Here is an 18,737-nt window from a genome sequence, read left to right as displayed (position 1 = left end):
TAAGTCATTAATGGTGACGGCATATTCTCCCATCTTTTGCTCAATGTGCTCCACCCGTGTTTCTACAGCCTGAAGGTTGGTGTTAAACTTATGCATACACTTCATCAGGTCTGATTGTAGTGAGCTTCTCAGTGATAAGAGCATATCTTTCAGCACTGTGTCTATCACTGGTTGGTGCATGGTAGGAAAGGTTTCTATGGAGTCAGGGAGCTCACGTGTGTCATCCCCTGAATCTATGCCAGGGCTTGCTGCTCCGAGGGATCCCTCTCCATCCATCCTAAATTTAGCTTTAGCAGGGCTACCTGATGGTGGGGAGGGAGAGTATGGGTGTGGGCTTTCAGATGAGGGTCTATTTTGCCTGTGGCTGTTCTGTTTAGTCAGATGGCTGGCGGGGATATTAGCTGGGGTAGAGGACGACCCGGCACCATCTTGCCTACCGTCATGTTGTTTCATGCTATAGAAGTCCGTCAGACGTTGTGGCTTCCTTTGCTCTTTTCTTTTCCTGGACATCCTCTCTGCCTTGTCCCAGGGTGAATCGCCAGCTGTGGGGAGCAAAAACGGGACCCGATGGTGTGTTTTGTGCCGTTATTTCCCTGGATTTTACCGGAGCTCCGGTCTTATGCTGCCATCCAGCTCAAGCGCAGGCCACGCCCCGCTCGTATGCGGAGGTTTGAACGACGTGCCCTATTCTCAAAATCTTCTAAACGCGCTTGCAGCGTTAAATTTTCATCTTTAAGAGATTCCAATTCATTGTCATGTGATAGTACATTAGTTTCAATGTCATCCATTCTGTTTTCCAATTCAGCTGTGCGTTGGCCTAAATCACGTATTTCTTTTGTCAGTTTCTCTGTGATTTGGTCAGAGGTCTGCTTTAAAGCTTTCTGTAGCATTTTCTCTATTTGTTTTAATATATTTGGGTGTAATGTATCTGCTTGTTGTGGCTGGGAGCTGGCACTCTATTCACTATCTGTGTCATACAGTTCCTGAGGTAAATGCAGCTGTTTCTTGTCAGCGCCGGCCTTAGCTGTGTGAGGAGAATTTCACTGAGCCATATTACAGGAGCCTCTGAGCGGTTTTTCCTTGTGGCTTTTCACTTTTGTTTTGCCTCAGGCAGCTCCCAAAACCATTTTATTTGGTTCACAGGGTACTAAGGAGGATATTAGTATGCTTTTTGTTTAGTTACCCTGCCATTCGGGCGTCTGTGGTAGCCGCGAAGTCCCGGGAATAACAGAGCCTCAGCGGGACATGTCCATCGCTGTCTGCTCCGCGCATGCACCTCCGGTAAATGCCCTTTTAGGGGGAGCTAGAGGAGCGAGAGTCTTTTTATATAATTTTAACAAGCTAAAGTGTGTGCGCCCTGTCAGGCGAGGATGAAATGGTGAACTTTGACAATGAGCATGTGCAGTTGAGTAAAGCTGAAAAAAGGGTGTAAAAAGGCTGATTAGTTGTAAGACAGATCTACATGTTCTGGACAGAATTTGTGCATTTAAACAATATTATATACCGTATTTATCGGCGTATAACACGCACCCCAATTTAGGAGGGAATTTTAAGGAAAAAAAAACTTTTAGGAGGGAAGTTTAAGGGAAAAAAACTTACATTTAAATGCCCTTCATTGCAGCCTTGTCAGTGCAGCCATGTCAGTGCAGCCTTTCCCAGTGCAGCCTTGTCAGTGCAGCCTTCCCCAGTGCAGTCTTGCCCCCAGTGCAGCTTTGTCAGTGCAGCCTTCCCCAGTGCACCCTTGCCCCCAGTGCAGCTTTGTCAGTGCAGCCTTCCCCAGTGCAGCCTTGCCTCCAGTGCAGCCTTGTCAGTGCAGCCTTCCCCAGTGCAGCCTTGCCCCCAGTGCAGCCTTGTCAGTGCAGCCTTCCCCAGTGTAGCCTTGTCAGTGCAGCCTTCCCCAGTGCAGCCTTGTCAGTGCAGCCTTCTCAGTGCAGCCTTGTCAGTGCAGCCTTCCCCAGTGCAGCCTTGTCAGTGCAGCCTTGTCAGTGCAGCCTTCCCCAGTGCAGCCTTGTCAGTGCAGCCTTCTCAGTGCAGCCTTGTCAGTGCAGCCTTCTCAGTGCAGCCTTGTCAGTGCAGCCTTCCCCAGTGCAGCCTTGTCAGTGCAGCCTTGTCAGTGCAGCCTTGTCAGTGCAGCCTTGTCAGTGCAGCCTTCCCCAGTGCAGCCTTGTCAGTGCAGCCTTCCCCAGTGCAGCCTTGTCAGTGCAGCCTTCCCCAGTGCAGCCTTCCCCAGTGCAGCCTTGTCAGTGCAGCCTTGTCAGTGCAGCCTTCCCCAGTGCAGCCTTCCCCAGTGCAGCCTTGTCAGTGCAGCCTTCCCCAGTGCAGCCTTGCCCCCAGTGCAGCCTTGTCAGTGCAGCCTTCCCCAGTGTCCATTGCAGCCTTATCCCAGTGCAGCCTTGCAGCTCGCAGTTTGAAAATCCTGTGATCCCCTGCGATCCTGAGCTTCAAAATCGCCGACCGCGATTTGAAAATGGCGCCGCCGGCGCCGAAATACACAGAGCCGGCTCTTCTCGGCGGCTCTCGCTCACTTTCGGCTCCACTCGTAGTCCCGCCCAGGATGGGCGTGACTGTGAGCGGAGCTATCCGAACCTAGCCGAGTACACTCGGCTAGGTTCGGGCGGCGCTCGAGTGAAGCCGAAAGTGGCCGAGAAGAGCCGAGGACCGGCTCTGTGTATTTCGGTGCCAGCGGCGCCATTTTCAAACTGTTATCCACAGTATTCAGACAAAAATGTAGAAGATTACATTGGCTGCGCTTGCTAATGGTAGGCGCGAAGGATTGCGCAAGTGCGCAATAGCGCTTCCTATGTAAATATGGTTTGGTGCATATAAGTGCACCATAATTTTTGATAAATGTCTTGAGTCCCGTTTTTTGTGCAATTGCTCAAATTTCTCCACTGCACCACAGGCGCAGGTCTTTAGTAAATCACCCCCACAGCCACAAAGGCAGGAGGATTCTTGTTAGGCCGTGTATTAGTGCTCGGACGAACACACTAATGCCGCGTACACACGGTCGGAAATTCTGCCAGCAAAAGTCCGATGTGAGCTTTTGGTCGTAAAATGCGACCGTGTGTACGCTCCATCGGACTTTTGCTGGCGGCATTTTCTCCAGCACAAGATTGAGAGCAGGTTCTCAATTTTTCTGAAACTCCGTTCGTCTGTGTGCAATTCCGACGCGCAAGATTCCTACGAATGCTCGGAAACAATTTGACGCATGCTCGGAAGCATTGAACTTCATTATCTCGGCCCGGCGTAGTGTTGTACATCACCGCGTTCTTGACGGTCGAAACTTCAGAGAACTTTTGTGTGACTGTGTGTATGCACGCCAAGCTTCAGCGGAATTCTGTCGGAAAAACCATCCAAGAATTTTCCGATGGAAATACCGCTCGTGTGTACGCGGCATAAGACCGAATTTTATTGGTTCAAAGAATGTCAAGCAAAATGGTCGGCCCTCACGCATGTTCACTTCATCAAATCTGGCCCTCTTTGAAAAAGTTTGGACACCCCTGTTGTAGAGTAATAAATCAGACAACTCTGCATATTTATGTTCTGAGAATATTTACTGGAACAAATTAAAGGAGATGTTACAAAAAGGAGGTAATCGATCTGCTGATTTCTAGGCAACAGCACCAACTCAGCAAAGGAATCTCTCCGAAAGACACAAGGCAATTATTAACAAATGACAATATGATATATACACTTCCTATAAGAAATAATGCTACCCCCTTAAAGTAAGGTGACCAGATTTTTTAAATAAAATCCGGGGACATATTTTTTTTTACTAGTAATGGGGGCAATCAGCGACTCATAGCGGGACTGCGATATTGCGGCAGACAAATTGGACACTAAGTGACACTTTGTGGGAACCAGTGACATTATTACAGTGATAAGTGCTAAAAATATGCACTGCCACTGTACTAATGACACTTGCTGGGAAGGGGATAACATCTGATGCAATCAAAGGGATAAATGTGTGCCTAACAAGTGTTTTCTCAATGTGGGGGGTCAGGATCAATGTCTCCCATACTGACAGAGCGGTGATCTGCCTTGTGTACATAACGATCAGTGGGTACCGGTGAACCCAGAAATGCAGGATCATGTATATACGTAATCCTTTGCAGCGCGACCGACCTGTAGCAGTAAATCGGCGATCGGCAACTGGTTAACATCATCAGCATTATGATAACTCAGAGGCAGCAGGCTCTCTATCATGGCTCTGGCTGGCTCTGTCACAGTGGGGGTCATTTACTAAGATGAATGCACTGCGCTGGTTCAGACCTTAATTGGTGCGCTGGATAGATCCTTAATCCAGCATGTGAACCAGCGCAGACACAGGAGTACCTGCACGCGAGAATGTTTCCAGCGCGATGGGATCGCGCTGGTTCTCGGCGAGGTACATCTCGCGCTCACTGCAATAGGAAAAATACATCTTCCTATTAAAGCAGCGCAAGAAAAACCGGCATGGGTTCCCCCTTCGGTGCATGCCAGGCCCTTTGGTCTGGTATGGATATTAAGGGGAACCCCCTATGCCAAAAAAACGGTGTGGGGGGTCCCCCTAAATCTATACCAGACCCTTATCCGAGCACGCAGCCCGGCCGGTCAGGAAAGGGGGTGGGGACGAGTGAGCGCCCCCCCCTCCTGAACCGTGCCAGGCTGCATGCCCTCAACATGGGGGATGGGTGCTTTGGGGAAGGGGGGCGTGCTGCGGGCCCCCCACCCCACAGCACCTTGTCTCCATGTTGATATGGACAAGGGCATCTTCCCAACAACCCTGGCCGTTGGTTGTCGGGGTCTGTGGGCGGAGGGCTTATCGAGAATCTGGGAGCCCCCTTGAATAAGAGGGCCCCCAGATCCCAGCCCCCCACCCTATGTGAATGAGTATGGGGTACATGGTACCCCTACCCATTCACCTAGGGAAAAAGTGTAAATAATAAAACACTACACAGGTTTTTAAAATATTTTATTAAACAGCTCTGGGAGGGGGGTCTTCCTCCGACTTCGGGGGTCTTCTTCCGGCTTCGGGGGTCCCTCCGGTTCATCTTCTCCCGGCGTCCGGTTGGTTCTTCTCCGCTCTCTTCTCCCGGTGTTCCAGTTCTTCGGCCGGCTCCTCCGCTGTCTTCAGGTAGCTCTCTTGCCAGCGGAGGTCTGGACTTCTGGGCTTCTTGTCTTCTCTTCTCTTCTCCAGATGTTGACACGACGCTCTCTGCGGCTGGACTGCTCTCTGAGGGCTGCGTTGTGACTTATATAGGCGGAGACCCCGCCCCCTTATGATGTCACAGTCCCTGGGCATGCTGGGACTGTGACGTTTTAGGGGGCGTGGTCAACATCACCCGGTGACCACGCCCCCTAAAACGTCACAGTCCCAGCATGCCCAGGGACTGTGACATCAAAAGGGGGCGGGGTCTCTGCCTATATAAGTCACAACGCAGCCCTCAGAGAGCAGTCCAGCCGCAGAGAGCGTCGTGTCAACATCTGGAGAAGAGAAGAGAAGAGAAGACAAGAAGCCCAGAAGTCCAGACCTCTGTTGGCAAGAGAGCTACCTGAAGACAGCAGAGGAGCGCCGAAGAACTGGAACACCGGGAGAAGAGAGCGGAGAAGAACCAACCGGACGCCGGGAGAAGATGAACCGGAGGGACCCCCCGAAGCCGGAAGAAGACCCCCGAAGCCGGAGGAAGACCCCCCTCCCAGAGCTGTTTAATAAAATATTTTAAAAACCTGTGTAGTGTTTTATTATTTACACTTTTTCCCTAGGTGAATGGGTAGGGGTACCATGTACCCCATACTCATTCACATAGGGTGGGGGGCCGGGATCTGGGGGCCCTCTTATTATAGGGGCTCCCGGATTCCGATAAGCCCCCCGCCCGCAGACCCCGACAACCAACGGCCAGGGTTGTCGGGAAGAGGCCCTTGTCCTCATCAACATGGGGACAAGGTGCTTTGGGGTGGGGGGGCCCTGCAGGGCGCCCCCTCCCCCAAAGCACCCACCCCCCATGTTGAGGGCATGCGGCCTGGTACGGTTCAGGAGGGGGGGGCGCTCGCTCGTCCCCACCCCCTTTCCTGACCGGCCAGGCTGCGTGCTCGGATCGGGGTCTGGTATGGATTTTAGGGGGGACCCCATGTCGTTTTTTTCGGCGTAGGGGGGTTCCCCTTTATAATCCATACCAGACCTAAGGGCCTGGTATGCCCCGCGACGGGGCTCGCAAGGTGTCAATCTCGCCGATAAAAGCGGCAAGATTGACATCCTTTGCTAGTCCCGTCGCACATGAGTCACATTCAAAATGAACGGACTTGTCGGAAAAACGGGCGGACTTAGCCCGCCGCAAAGTCCGGTCGTGTGTGGGCAAGTCCATCCGTTTTAAAGTCCGGCGCACCTGGCGGACAAAGTCCGTCAGAAAGTGTGCCGGACCAAGTAGGACAGAAAGTCCGACCGTGTGTACGCGGCATTAGTTCTTTCCGGGTTATCCCTCTTTTGGATGGGACCCTGAGAGCATAATATATGGAGTTGTCTTGCACTTTCACTAACAATATTATGTAATGAATTGTGTCGACATTAGTATTATGAATACATTTTGTACTCTTTTTGGAACCAAGTGGTTTAGACTTTCTGCTGCAAAAGTAGCCATCTGTTTGAATCCCGGTAGCAATACTGGGTTCTCTTTATATGCTGGTAATTCAAGGTGTTGCTCAAGGTGAGTTAAACTCTACTTGAATTGCACAGCATATATCCCGACATGTTTCGGAAAGTTGCATTGAAGTGTACTTTTCCTTCTTCAGGGGAGATTTATAAATGGGTATATTGTTGTTGTCTCTGTAACATAAATGTATATGTGTATAATAGATACCGTATTTATCGGCATATAACACGCACTTTTTCCCCTGAAAATCAGGGGAAAATCGTGGGTGTGTGTTATAGGCCGATCAACGCCGACTTTGTGTTATAGGAGCGATCGCGGCAATTGCCACGGTCGCCGCCGACATACACAGCCGTGGGTAGATTCAAATATGGCGCCGAGACTGCAGGGATTCGTTGGAGCCGAGATACACATACCCGAGTGTTCTTGGCTCTTTTCGGTGCCGCCGTCACGCCCAGTCCCGCCCAGTCCCGCCATTGGACCTGTGTTATGTCCATCATAGGGCGGGACTGGGCGTGACTGTGAGCGGCGCCGAAAAAAGCCGAGAACACTCGGGTATGTGTATCTCGGCTCCGACGAATCCCTGCAGTCTCTGTGCCATATTTGAATCGAATCTATCACTAAGCTGCACTGACAAGGCTTCACGGGCAAACCTGCACTGCCAAAGCTGCACTGTGGCAAGGCTGCACTGACAAGACTGCACTGGGGCAAGGCTGCACTGACACTGAAAAGGCTGCAGATGGACAGATGAGGCTGCATTGATGGGCATTTTAATGTAAGTTTTTTTTCCTTAAAATTCCCTCCTAAACTTGGGGTGCGTGTTATACGCCGATAAATACGGTACATACTGTAGTTCATTATAGTATAGGCATCAACAGTATAGTTTGGAACGTGATTATATCATAAAATAATGTGAAATACTTACATATATGTCATTGTCTCATTGAACAAACAAAAAAGGAAAAGAACAAAGGAAGGAATACAGGCTGGCTGCTTAAATCCATAAACACAGCATGAAAATGGACCGTGTATCCATGGGCTGGAAAGCGGGATGCATTCACAAGGAACGCCTGGTATCACAGCGGCAAACAAGTATGGCCACTGTGGGGGCAATCATAACAAAAAAAGGGGTAATTAGTTTCACTTAGTGGTAGATAAAGTATAGAGTAAAAGGTTGCTAGCTGAAAAAAGCAGACATGGACGCAAACCATGTCCATGTGATAGCTGGTGTGGCGATAGGGTTTACCTTTGGAGTATATCACACAGCTGACATCCAGGCTGCAGCCGAGAGACTGACACAAGGTGTCCAAGTGTCAGTCCTAATATACTTACCTCGATTGGTGTGTACCAATCAGGTGGTACGCTCCGCCGCATCAGCTGTGTACTATACAGCGATTGCGGAGATCAGAGCGTCCCTCTGACGAGGGGGAGCCTGGCGTAGCCACGCCCCGAAGGCCGCGATGATGTCACGCATCCCCACGTCACCAGCGGGAGAACGAGAGCGCCCGCCGCTTGTCGTGTAGACGGCGGCCAAAGGCGCACCTAGGCTTCTCTGGATACAGCGAAGCAGGGCATGGACAGTTTGTCCAATGCGTGCCCCGCTCTAGTGGAGCCCACCCGCCGGGTGTCTGCATGCAGCAACACAGCCCAAGGTGGGGCTGGATAGCCACATAGTGGTGGAAAAGAAACAAGCAGCCAGCAAGTTTACAAACAAAGGGGACAACAAAATCATGGCAAATAATGATGTAAAAACAAAATACATACATATATATATATATTTACACAGTGTCGGATATGCAGCTGAAATAATCAACACAGGTATTTATAAAGAACTAAAATAATGTTCATGAAAAACAAAAATACAGACGAAAAATCGTAGACAATGTAGAAATCAATAGAGGATTTAGACACAGATATACACTATAGCAGAAGAGGTGTCTATTTGGAAATAAGGATCCCAAGGAGCTTTTATGAAGCTTCGTAGCTAGCACTAGATCTTTACCTGAATTAGTAAAACGAGTGAGATATTGTCACAGATATCCTACATTACTGACTATATTTTTTTTTTTGGAGGAAGGGACTACTAGTTGATCAGTTCTTATGTGTAGAGAACAGGGACAGTATCTTAGACTATAATAAAGAGTGTCAATATATAAAGAAAAATAAGGTTTTTAGAGATTCAATTCGCAGACCCTAGAAGTAAAAACCTGGGAGAAATGAGCGAAAATTGAACGCCTTATTTAACCCAGGTGGGACAGTGGCCTGCAAATTAAATATCCACCGTAACTCACATTGGAGAAGGCGCTTGTTGAAGTCGCCTCCCCTGGAGTGAAGGTGAATATGATCTAGTCCCAGGAAAAAGATCTTGGGGATAGAGTCTGGATGTACCAAGGCCATGTGTCGGCCAATAGGTACCTCGGGGTCCTGTTTATGGATTGTAGATATATGCTGGTATATTCTCTTCCAGAACTCATTGATAGTCTTCCCGACCTAGTAGAAGCCACACTCACATGTGAGTAGGTATACTACGGCAAGAGTGTTACAGTTGATGTAGTGCTTGGGATGGAAATGGTGTCGATTTGGTAAAGATATATTGTGGCGCCTGTCCATGTACTGACAATGTACCAGGGTCCCTGCATGCAGATAAATACCAGAGAGCAGCCTGAAAGGAACCAACCACAGAATATACCACATTCCATTTGAAGGCGGAAATCTACCATGGTTATCGTAACAACTATGAGAGATTAATCGCACTTATTGCATCTATAGGCGCATTGCCCCTGTGGGGGTGAGTGGATCTGGTGAGTGGGGACCCTGGTGGGGAGCACAGAGTCACCAGAAGATATTGAGAGCACTCAAGTCACCATTCAATTTTATGTCACATCATTTGAAGAAATTTACATGCATATCATATGGACTATTATTTACATGATTATATATGGACTTCTTTGCACATGTCACATAAACAGAGTCACAGTTTATAGTGTGTCCGCAATACTGCTGTCTTATATTGTTCACGGCACTTTCTAAGTTAGTGTAATTCTTATTGTCATTCAGATATACAGGTGATACCTTATGTATGTAGGCCGTTTTAAGAGGTTCTTTCTTCTTAGTAAGGTCACATAAGGACTAGGTATTAACCAGAGTACGTGTAGCATGCCATTGCCCAGGGGGCTATATATGCATTGGCTGAGCCTTATGCCTTTAATGTTTTTGAGCTCATATATATTTATTTTCATGTTTGTGCACCAAATGTTTGTATGCCACTGTAAGGCCACACACATTTACCCTCTATAAGTTTTAATTTAGTTATTGGTTTTGAGCTCATTTTTTTTTTTTTTTAATGTTTGTGCACTAAGTGTTTGTATGCCACTGTAAGGCCACACACATATATACCCTCAAATACGTCTCAATCTGGTTATCTTTAGGTAGCGCCAATCACCCCTTTTTATTATTTCTTTCTGTTTTGGAGACCCCTTAGGGGAGCTCTATTAGGGGAGGCAGCAGACCCAGTGTTCAAATAGATTCAGTAAAGGATTCTCAGGGTAGAGATGTTGGGCGACTGCCCTCTCGCCAACGACCAGACCGTTACAATGTCTTCCGGACAGTGACTCGTGTAGTGACACTTGTGCAGCGGATCCGCCTTCTCGATCTCACGATGTGAAGCTTGGCACACCAACTGGCAGGTGACGGGAGCGGTGCTGGATGGATGTCTAACTTCAAACGGCAGCGCTAGGCCCCTCAGGTATGGGTTGGAAGGTGGTGAACTGCGTGGTAAACCACGACCTCTCTCTCTCCATGCACGGAGAGGTCCGTCTTGCGTCAGGCCCGGGAGGAAGAGAGCTCTGCGCAAGCTTTTGCTTCTTTATAGCTACTCCCAGCAATCTTCCTAATGGCAACAGATATCCCTGGGATATGTAGTCCAGGCACATAATCATGCAAAGCAATTATTGGACAGGAGAACTACTCATCCCAAAATCCCTTTTGTTTGGCACACAAATATGATGTTACCTGATACACTGATCACTAGAGGGACAGGTGATGCTTTGAAACACCAGAGGGCACGGTATTTTACAATTGTAGTCCATATTGCTACACTTGGATAGGAGAAGGGAATTAGTAGGATACTCCAAATGAACCACACACAGAACGGTTCTTCTTTTTTGGTCTGCTCCAGGCCACCCGTTGATTGCAGTTGATAAGTAAGTTGTTTGCTGAATCCCCCCTGCCAAACTTATCCCTCCATGTTCTGCCTCTCATGGAGTTTGGAAGACCCTGAATGCTGAAGGTTATACGAATCTTCCGCTTGGCTTTTGGTGGTACGATTACTAATGAGGATGTCGTGCTGATCACTTCCCCCCCTTCCCTCCGTTTGTGCGGTGATGACATCTGACCAGACAATACATCTAGACCAGGTGGTCACCAAGCCTTTTTGACCTGTTTTGGCATATGCTATTTCAGGCCACTACTTCTGGTAAGCCTCCATATCTTCTGGTGATGGTCCTGGCACCGTTTTCAAACTTCTGTGCACCTCTGGTCCTTTATGGTCCATTCATCTACCAGGCTACCGGGTTTTATTGATCTTCCTGCACGTGCAAGAAAACACCTGCATATTATTATTTACACACTGATATCACAGACTTTTTTTTTTCTTGGTGTTATGGACTCTATATCTGATTTTGTTTTTTGATGTTTAATCTATCTGAACATATACTAATTTATTTTTTCATCAGTCACTGTCACAAGTGCCCACGTGAGATTCTCTCTGTTTATTATGTATGATTTGACGGTATTTAATGTTTAGTTTTTTCATACTGTACATACTCAATAAGCGCCACACTGTGAATCCTTTGTTAATAAACAAATTTGTGCAAATTAGAAGTACTTACCCCAGGGGCGTGGCCTGGAGCCGATCCAAGATGGACGTGTGAGACAAGAGCTCCCGCTCCACGAGGTCCTTCTACATTAGCGTTTCACAGCTGAACAGAACTTTCTCCTTTACAAAGCTACTGGGACATATTGAGGACGCCGAGGAGTATGTCATTGACCCGCTCCCGCTCTCCGAGGACTCAGTTAAGTGCTCAGATCCCCGAGATCTTCTGCTCAGGGCCCAGGGAAAGAGTACAGGCCTCACAATCCACCTCCACTCGTACTTCCCGTTCCCCCAGCTACAGCCCACGGCACGCCGGAGCTCACATGGCGGCCGCAATAGACACAGAGCAGGGACCCCCGCCAACCCCTCCTGCTCTTAACCTGGATGACTTACGCAGTGTAGCTGGAGATATTAAATGTACACTGCAGGCGGCCATTTCTGACTTAAGATCAGACATTCAGGCAATGGCACTGAGAGTGGATGACATAGAGTCAACACAGGCCCGCCATGATGTCTCCCTCTGCCAAGTACAACAAGTCACAGAGTCACATGCCATCCATCTCAGGGAGATTAATCGCCATATGGAAGACCTAGACAATAGGGGGAGAAGATGCAACTTGAGAGTAAGGGGTGTCCCGGAAGCCATAGACCCCAGTCGTCTTTCTCAAACAGTTGCCGACATCTTTAACAATCCCCTAGAAAGGCCCCCTGGTACCCTGATTTCATTCGAACACATCCACAGAGCATTGCGCCCGAGAGGCAGAGACACAGACCCCCCCAGAGACACAGTCTGCTGTCTCTCTGAGTTTCCCCTGAAAGAAGAAGTTCTTGGAAAAGCCAGAGGTCGCAACCAAATACTCTTTCAGGGCACAGAAATTAAAATCTACCAAGATCTCTATAATATCACACTCCAATGCAGAAGGGAACTAAAGCCCTTGCTGGAAGCATTAAGGGCCAGATCAATTCTATATCGTTGGAAGTTCCCATTTTGTTTATCTGCGACTCATCAAGGTCGCACTGCGAACCTCAGAGTACCAGAAGGTCTAGAACATTTCTTCAGCACCCTGGACATCCCATTTGTAGATGTTCCAGATTGGTACAGCGACTTTCGCCTACCTCCCCTCAACAGAGCCTTATCCATGGAAGGAATAGATGAAGCAGGCAATTTCACTTTGGGTCGCCGCCGCCCACACCACTTTCCTTCTCGCACAAATGCGAGATCCTCAGAAACGCCTCGTAATGGCAGCCCAACTGCTTCACCAGCCCACCGTAGGGCACGTCTTGCCTAATCAGGGAAATACCTAAAGCTCATACCTGCAGTACAACATAAACATGACACCAAGTATACCCCTCACTAACCTGAGACTTACTGCTCTTACACAAACAACATGTATATTTTACTCTTTCCTAACATCCAAATGATGGAACATTGCGCTCATATATCCCCCATGAGGAAACAACGACCCGGATACCACTAACTAGAACTTCTACAGCCTTAACAATCTTTTCCTTGATTTCATTACATTCAGGTCACCAAACGGATCATCCAATAACTATTGGACCTTATGTTATTGCCGCCTATTGGATAACCCCCTACTTTTCTGGATCAGACATTATGTTGTCATACCCTGGACACTAGGAAACTGATATCACAACCAGAAAATGATTACCAGTGTTTCAAACTTTCTTCAATTACACTTAATATACAAAGCTACAAAAACACTCGTTCTGCCCAAGCAAAAAGTCCAGCAAGAAGTCAGGCCTTCAAGCTTTATACTAGACTGATACGGATAAGTTGAACGGAGGACCCGATTCCAGAAGACAACCAGAAGACAGCCGCTAAACTTATTTTTGTCGCTTATAACCAGCTGTACACGTGCTTCACTACAACCCTTATTCTCTCCTCTCCCCCCCTTCCTCCCTCCTCCCTTAACCCCCCTCTTTTCTCCAAATCCCTTTCTCCCTCTCCCACCCTCTCACCTCTCACCTAACCCTCCCTCCCCATTATAGGTTGAAATCACGATAGAGATATAAGGTTGTTATAGCTTTATTAACTATTTTTGGTTTTACTCCTCTTTTCTATTACAGTAGGTAATACTTTACCTGTAATACCTAAATGTTACACTGATGTCCGAATAGGGTGAAACCCGAGAGGGCCACGCAAAGGTAAAGGTTCCACTTTATTTCAAATCTACATAAGACTGCCTCTCCACAGTAGGCAATGACAATTTCTCACATAATACCCTCCCTATAGTAGGGCTTTGGCGTAATACACACATGTGTAATCACTATTTGGGGAAACTGCCCCAACTAATGGGCCTAGAGATTTACGTGCCCCCCTCGGACAATACAAACAGTGACCCCAGAGTCCTTCTCTGCAGCATTATCTACCCAAGTATCACCACAGTTGGAATGTTTATAATGGTTACGGTTCCATGTTTTAACCAGTTGCTATATTAAGATATACCGTATTTATCGGCGTATAACACGCACTTTTTTCCCCTTAAAATCAGGGGAAAGTCGCAGGTGCGTGTTATACGCCGATCCCCGCAGATGCCGAGCTGTCAAAATGTCAAAATCGCGGACCGCGATTTGAAAATGGCGCCGCCGGCGCCGAAGTACACAGAGCCGGTCCTCGGCTCTTTCCGGCGGCTCTCGTTTACTTTCGGCTCCACTCGTAGTCCCGAGCGGAGCTATCCGAACCTACTCGGATAGCTCCGCTCGGGACTACGAGTGGAGCCGAAATTAAACGAGAGCCGCCGGAAAGAGCTGAGGACTGGCTCTTTCCGGCGGCTCTCGTTTACTTTCGGCTCCACTCATAGTCCCGAGCGGAGCTATCCGAACCTACTCGGATAGCTCCGCTCGGGACTACGAGTGGAGCCGAAAGTAAACGAGAGCCGCCGGAAAGAGCCGAGGACCGGCTCTGTGTACTTCGGCGCCGGCGGCGCCATTTTCAAATCGCGGACCGCGATTTTGACATTTGGACAGCTCGGGATCGGCCTTGAAGCCCTGGAAGCAGGGACAGGGGATCCCAGGCTGCACTGGGGCAAGGCTGCACTGGGGCAAGGCTGCACAGGGGAAGGCTGCACTGGGGCAAGGCTGCACAGGGGAAGGCTGCACAGGGGAAGGCTGCACAGGGGAAGGCTGCACAGGGGAAGGCTGCACTGGGGAAGGCTGCACAGGGGAAGGCTGCACTGACAAGGCTGCACTGACAAGGCTGCACTGGGGAAGGCTGCACTGGGGAAGGCTGCACTGACAAGGCTGCACAGGGGAAGGCTGCACTGGGGAAGGCTGCACTGACAAGGCTGCACTGACAAGGCTGCACTGGGGAAGGCTGCACTGGGGAAGGCTGCACTGACAAGGCTGCACTGACAAGGCTGCACTGGGGAAGGCTGCACTGACAAGGCTGCACTGACAAGGCTGCACTGGGGAAGGCTGCACTGACATGGCTGCACTGACAAGGCTGCACTGACAAGGCTGCAATGAAGAGCATTTAAATGTAAGTTTTTTTCCCTTCAACTTCCCTCCTAAAAGTTTTTTTTCCTTAAAATTCCCTCCTAAATTGGGGTGCGTGTTATACGCCGGTGCGTGTTATACGCCGATAAATACGGTACTTTACAGTTACAAGTTAACGAGTTGCATATTAACCAGGATGGCTTTCTTAAAGTATTAAAGTGTTAATTACACAGTTAGCTGACTAATTAGCTTATATTCTTTGTATGACCAATTAGGTCTAGGTTTACATATGCTACCTTGCAAATATACATACTGTACTAAAACAAAATCCAGACAGATCTTCCCCTTTGCAATTTTCTCGGACTCCTCCTCATGTCCAATCAATTACAAACCAATAATCTGCTGCCAAATCGGAGGACCAGAAAAGAGGAGAAAATTTTTTCTCGTCTTTGTTGGTCCTCTGATCATCAACAGGATGCACTAAACTTACTTTTTTATTGACCTCGTGGAGACGTTCACCTTGTTCCACTAGTTGAACGACTCCTATCACTACTCCATACAGCGGTCTCTGTCGTGACCGTTGACACTGACCGGTTCTCCCCTCTAATATTTTGAGTGGACGTGTACGTACACCTCCACATCCGGTTACATACCCTCCTACACACCCTCTCTTTCCCCCTTTTTTTTTTTTTTCCTTTTGGGTCCTCTCCGGCTTCCCATTCCCAGAAGTTCTCCCAACACTTCCTAGCTCCTCTTCTATCATCACTATGACGTCCTTGAAGCCCAAAATGTCCGATATATCATTGAAACTACTGTCCCTTAATGCAAAAGGTCTCAACACTCCGGAGAAACGCTCCCAAGTACTGACGGCCATGAGGACAATGAAGGCAGACGTAATATACCTTCAGGAGACCCACTTCCGGACTAACGCAACTCCAAAATTCTCTAATCACTCCTTTCCCCACAGTTTTCACGCCACATCTCCAATTTCGAAATCCAAAGGGGTTTCCATACTTCTGTCCAAAAATGTGCCAATCAAAATTACAGATTCTCTAATTGACAAACAGGGCAGATACATCTTTCTCAAGGGCACCTTTAGGAACACACCAATCACGCTTGTGAATATTTATAGCCCTAATTCGGCCCAGGTTCCGTTCTTCTGCAAAATTACCCACCTTCTTTCTACTTTCCAAGTAGGAATTCTGATATTAGGGGGAGACTTTAATGTTCCACTCGACCCTCTAATAGACCCCTCCTCAGGCACATCCCACTTAACTTACAAAGCAATCAAACAAATTAGACGGTGCCTCCAAGAGCTACTACTTCACGACACCTGGCGCACCCTACACCCAAAAGATAAAGATTATACCTTTTTTTCGACCCCCCATAATAAGTACTCCCGTCTAGATTATTTCTTTCTCACACAAGATAAGACCTACCAACACTAAAGGCTGCATCCATTGAATCAATGACATTATCCGACCATCATCCCATTTCGCTCACTCTTGTTTTCCCAGAAAAGACCACCTACACTCCCATTTGGAGATTAGATCCATCTATCCTAACAGACAAAATAAATGAAATAGAAATTCGCACATGCTTAACCAACTACTTTAAAGAAAACACCCCAGACACCACCAAATTGACACAGTGGGAAGCTCATAAATGTGTAATAAGAGGTAAACTGATTTCCATTGCAGTGGCAATAAAAAAAGAAAGGAAAAGAGTACTGTCAGACCTTTTTTCCAAACTTAAACTACTAGAAGCCTCTCACAAAAAGGACCTAGCTCAGAGAACACATCTAGACTTAAAAGAAATGCACACGCAAATACAGGAAGAGCTAGGACATAAACTTAAAGTGTAAGTAAACCCTCCTGTTGTTTTCAGCCAAGGAAGCTGCCATCTTTGCCTCTGTTTAACCTACAACTGCCATGATGCAACACATGTGATCAATTATGACACCAGCCATTGGATGGTTTGACAGTTTGGTTGAGAGCACAACCAATGGGAGTGCTGCATTTCAGGCACGTGCCGGAAATTAAACTGTTTTATGGCTGGGTTTACTACTGCTTTAATAAGAAATTTGCACTATCTCAGAAACTTTTTTATGAGTTCGGAAACAAATGTAGCCGCCTGCTCGCTCAGGCCCTCCGCACAAAAAGAACCAATAACACAGTACATCGACTATGTTCACCCACAGGTTCAGCAATCACAAAAAATCATGAAATAGCGAAAGAGTTTGAGAGCTATTACACATCTTTATACTCCCTAAACACGACAAATTCTCTGCCTACACACCCGTCCAAAAGACACAACGAAATGAAGGCTTTTTTAGAGCAATTCTCCCCAGATAAAATTCCGGACGAAATTTCTACATCCCTAGAATCCCCAATCACCCCAGAAGAATGGGAACAAGCAATCAAACAACTGAAACCTGGCAAGAGTCCAGGCTCAGATGGCATCTCAGCAGTCTACTACAAGACATTTGCAGATATACTTAAAAGCCCCTTTCTTAACGCGTTTAATACACTATCTCCTACTAATCCACTTACAAAAGAAATGCTAGAAGCCCATATCTCAGTCATCCCCAAAGAAGGTAAAGACCCCACACATACAGGAAATTACAGACCTATTTCGCTACTGAATGTAGACATCAAAATATTCTCCAAAATATTGGCAAATAGACTAACTCCCCTCCTCCCCTCTCTTGTGTCCACAGATCAAGCAGGTTTTGTCATAGGTAGAGAAGCTAGAGACAACACAGTCAAAGCAATCAACTTGCATCACATAATCACTCATACCAATCAAAAAGGATTTTTTCTATCACTAGATGCCAAGAAGGCATTCGACAGAGTGGCATGGGACTACATGGCAGCAGTCTTACAAGCCATAGGTATTGGACCTTACTTCTCTGGTTTGATCCTGTCCCTGTACACGAACCCTACAGCTAAAGTAAGGGTCAATAACACTCTGTCGAATGCCTTCCACATACGTAATGGGACGAGACAAGGCTGCCCCCTGTCCCCTATTCTTTTTGTTCTTACCCTTGAACCCCTCCTCCGAAAGTTAAAACTCAATCCAGACATCCATGGTATAAACACACCCAATAAGGGATACAAGTATGCCGCCTTTGCGGATGATATATTATTGTTCCTGTCACAACCTCTGATTCCCTTACCTGTCCTACTCTCAGAATTCAAACAATTTCAATTATTATCCAACCTTAAAATAAATTTCGTAAAATCATTCGCACTCAAGATCTTCCTATCTCACCAGATAGTAGACCAATGCAAAAAAGAATTTCCCTTTCACTGGAGACAAGATTCGATTTCCTACTTAGGAATACAACTTCCCTCTAAACTTTCGGATCTATATACAAGAAATTATACACCCATTTTGAACAAGTTGATTTCAGACTTCAAACTTTGGAATAACCCATCCTTCTCATGGTTCGGCAGAGCCGCGATACTAAAGATGAATGCCTTACCAAGATTGCTATACATCCTTCAAACAACTCCCATCTTAATTCCCCAAACGTTCTTCAAAACATATCAATCAGCATGCTCCAGATTCCTATGGGGGCCACGTAAACCCAGAATTAGCTTTAAACAACTCACCAAACCAAAACACCTAGGAGGCATAGGTCTTCCGAATATTCTCAACTACTTCAATGCAACTCATCTTACTAGAATAGTAGATTGGAACATTCACTCACGTCACAAAGACTGGGTTGCCTTGGAAGCATCCCTCACAACACTACCTCTAGCCTCCCTGCCATGGAT

The 18,737-nt window shown here is 47.4% G+C and overlaps 1 protein-coding gene across 9 annotated transcripts in view; it reads left to right on the top strand.

The window, feature by feature from the left end:
- Positions 1-18,737, top strand: part of LOC141111803 (hemicentin-1-like) — a 368,745-nt gene that overhangs the window by 170,400 nt on the left and 179,608 nt on the right. The window lies entirely within an intron of this gene.

This window comes from Aquarana catesbeiana, linkage group LG11, assembly GCF_042186555.1.
Source record: "Aquarana catesbeiana isolate 2022-GZ linkage group LG11, ASM4218655v1, whole genome shotgun sequence".
Classification (NCBI taxonomy): domain Eukaryota; kingdom Metazoa; phylum Chordata; class Amphibia; order Anura; family Ranidae; genus Aquarana; species Aquarana catesbeiana.
This window is presented reverse-complemented; position numbering and strand designations above follow the sequence as displayed.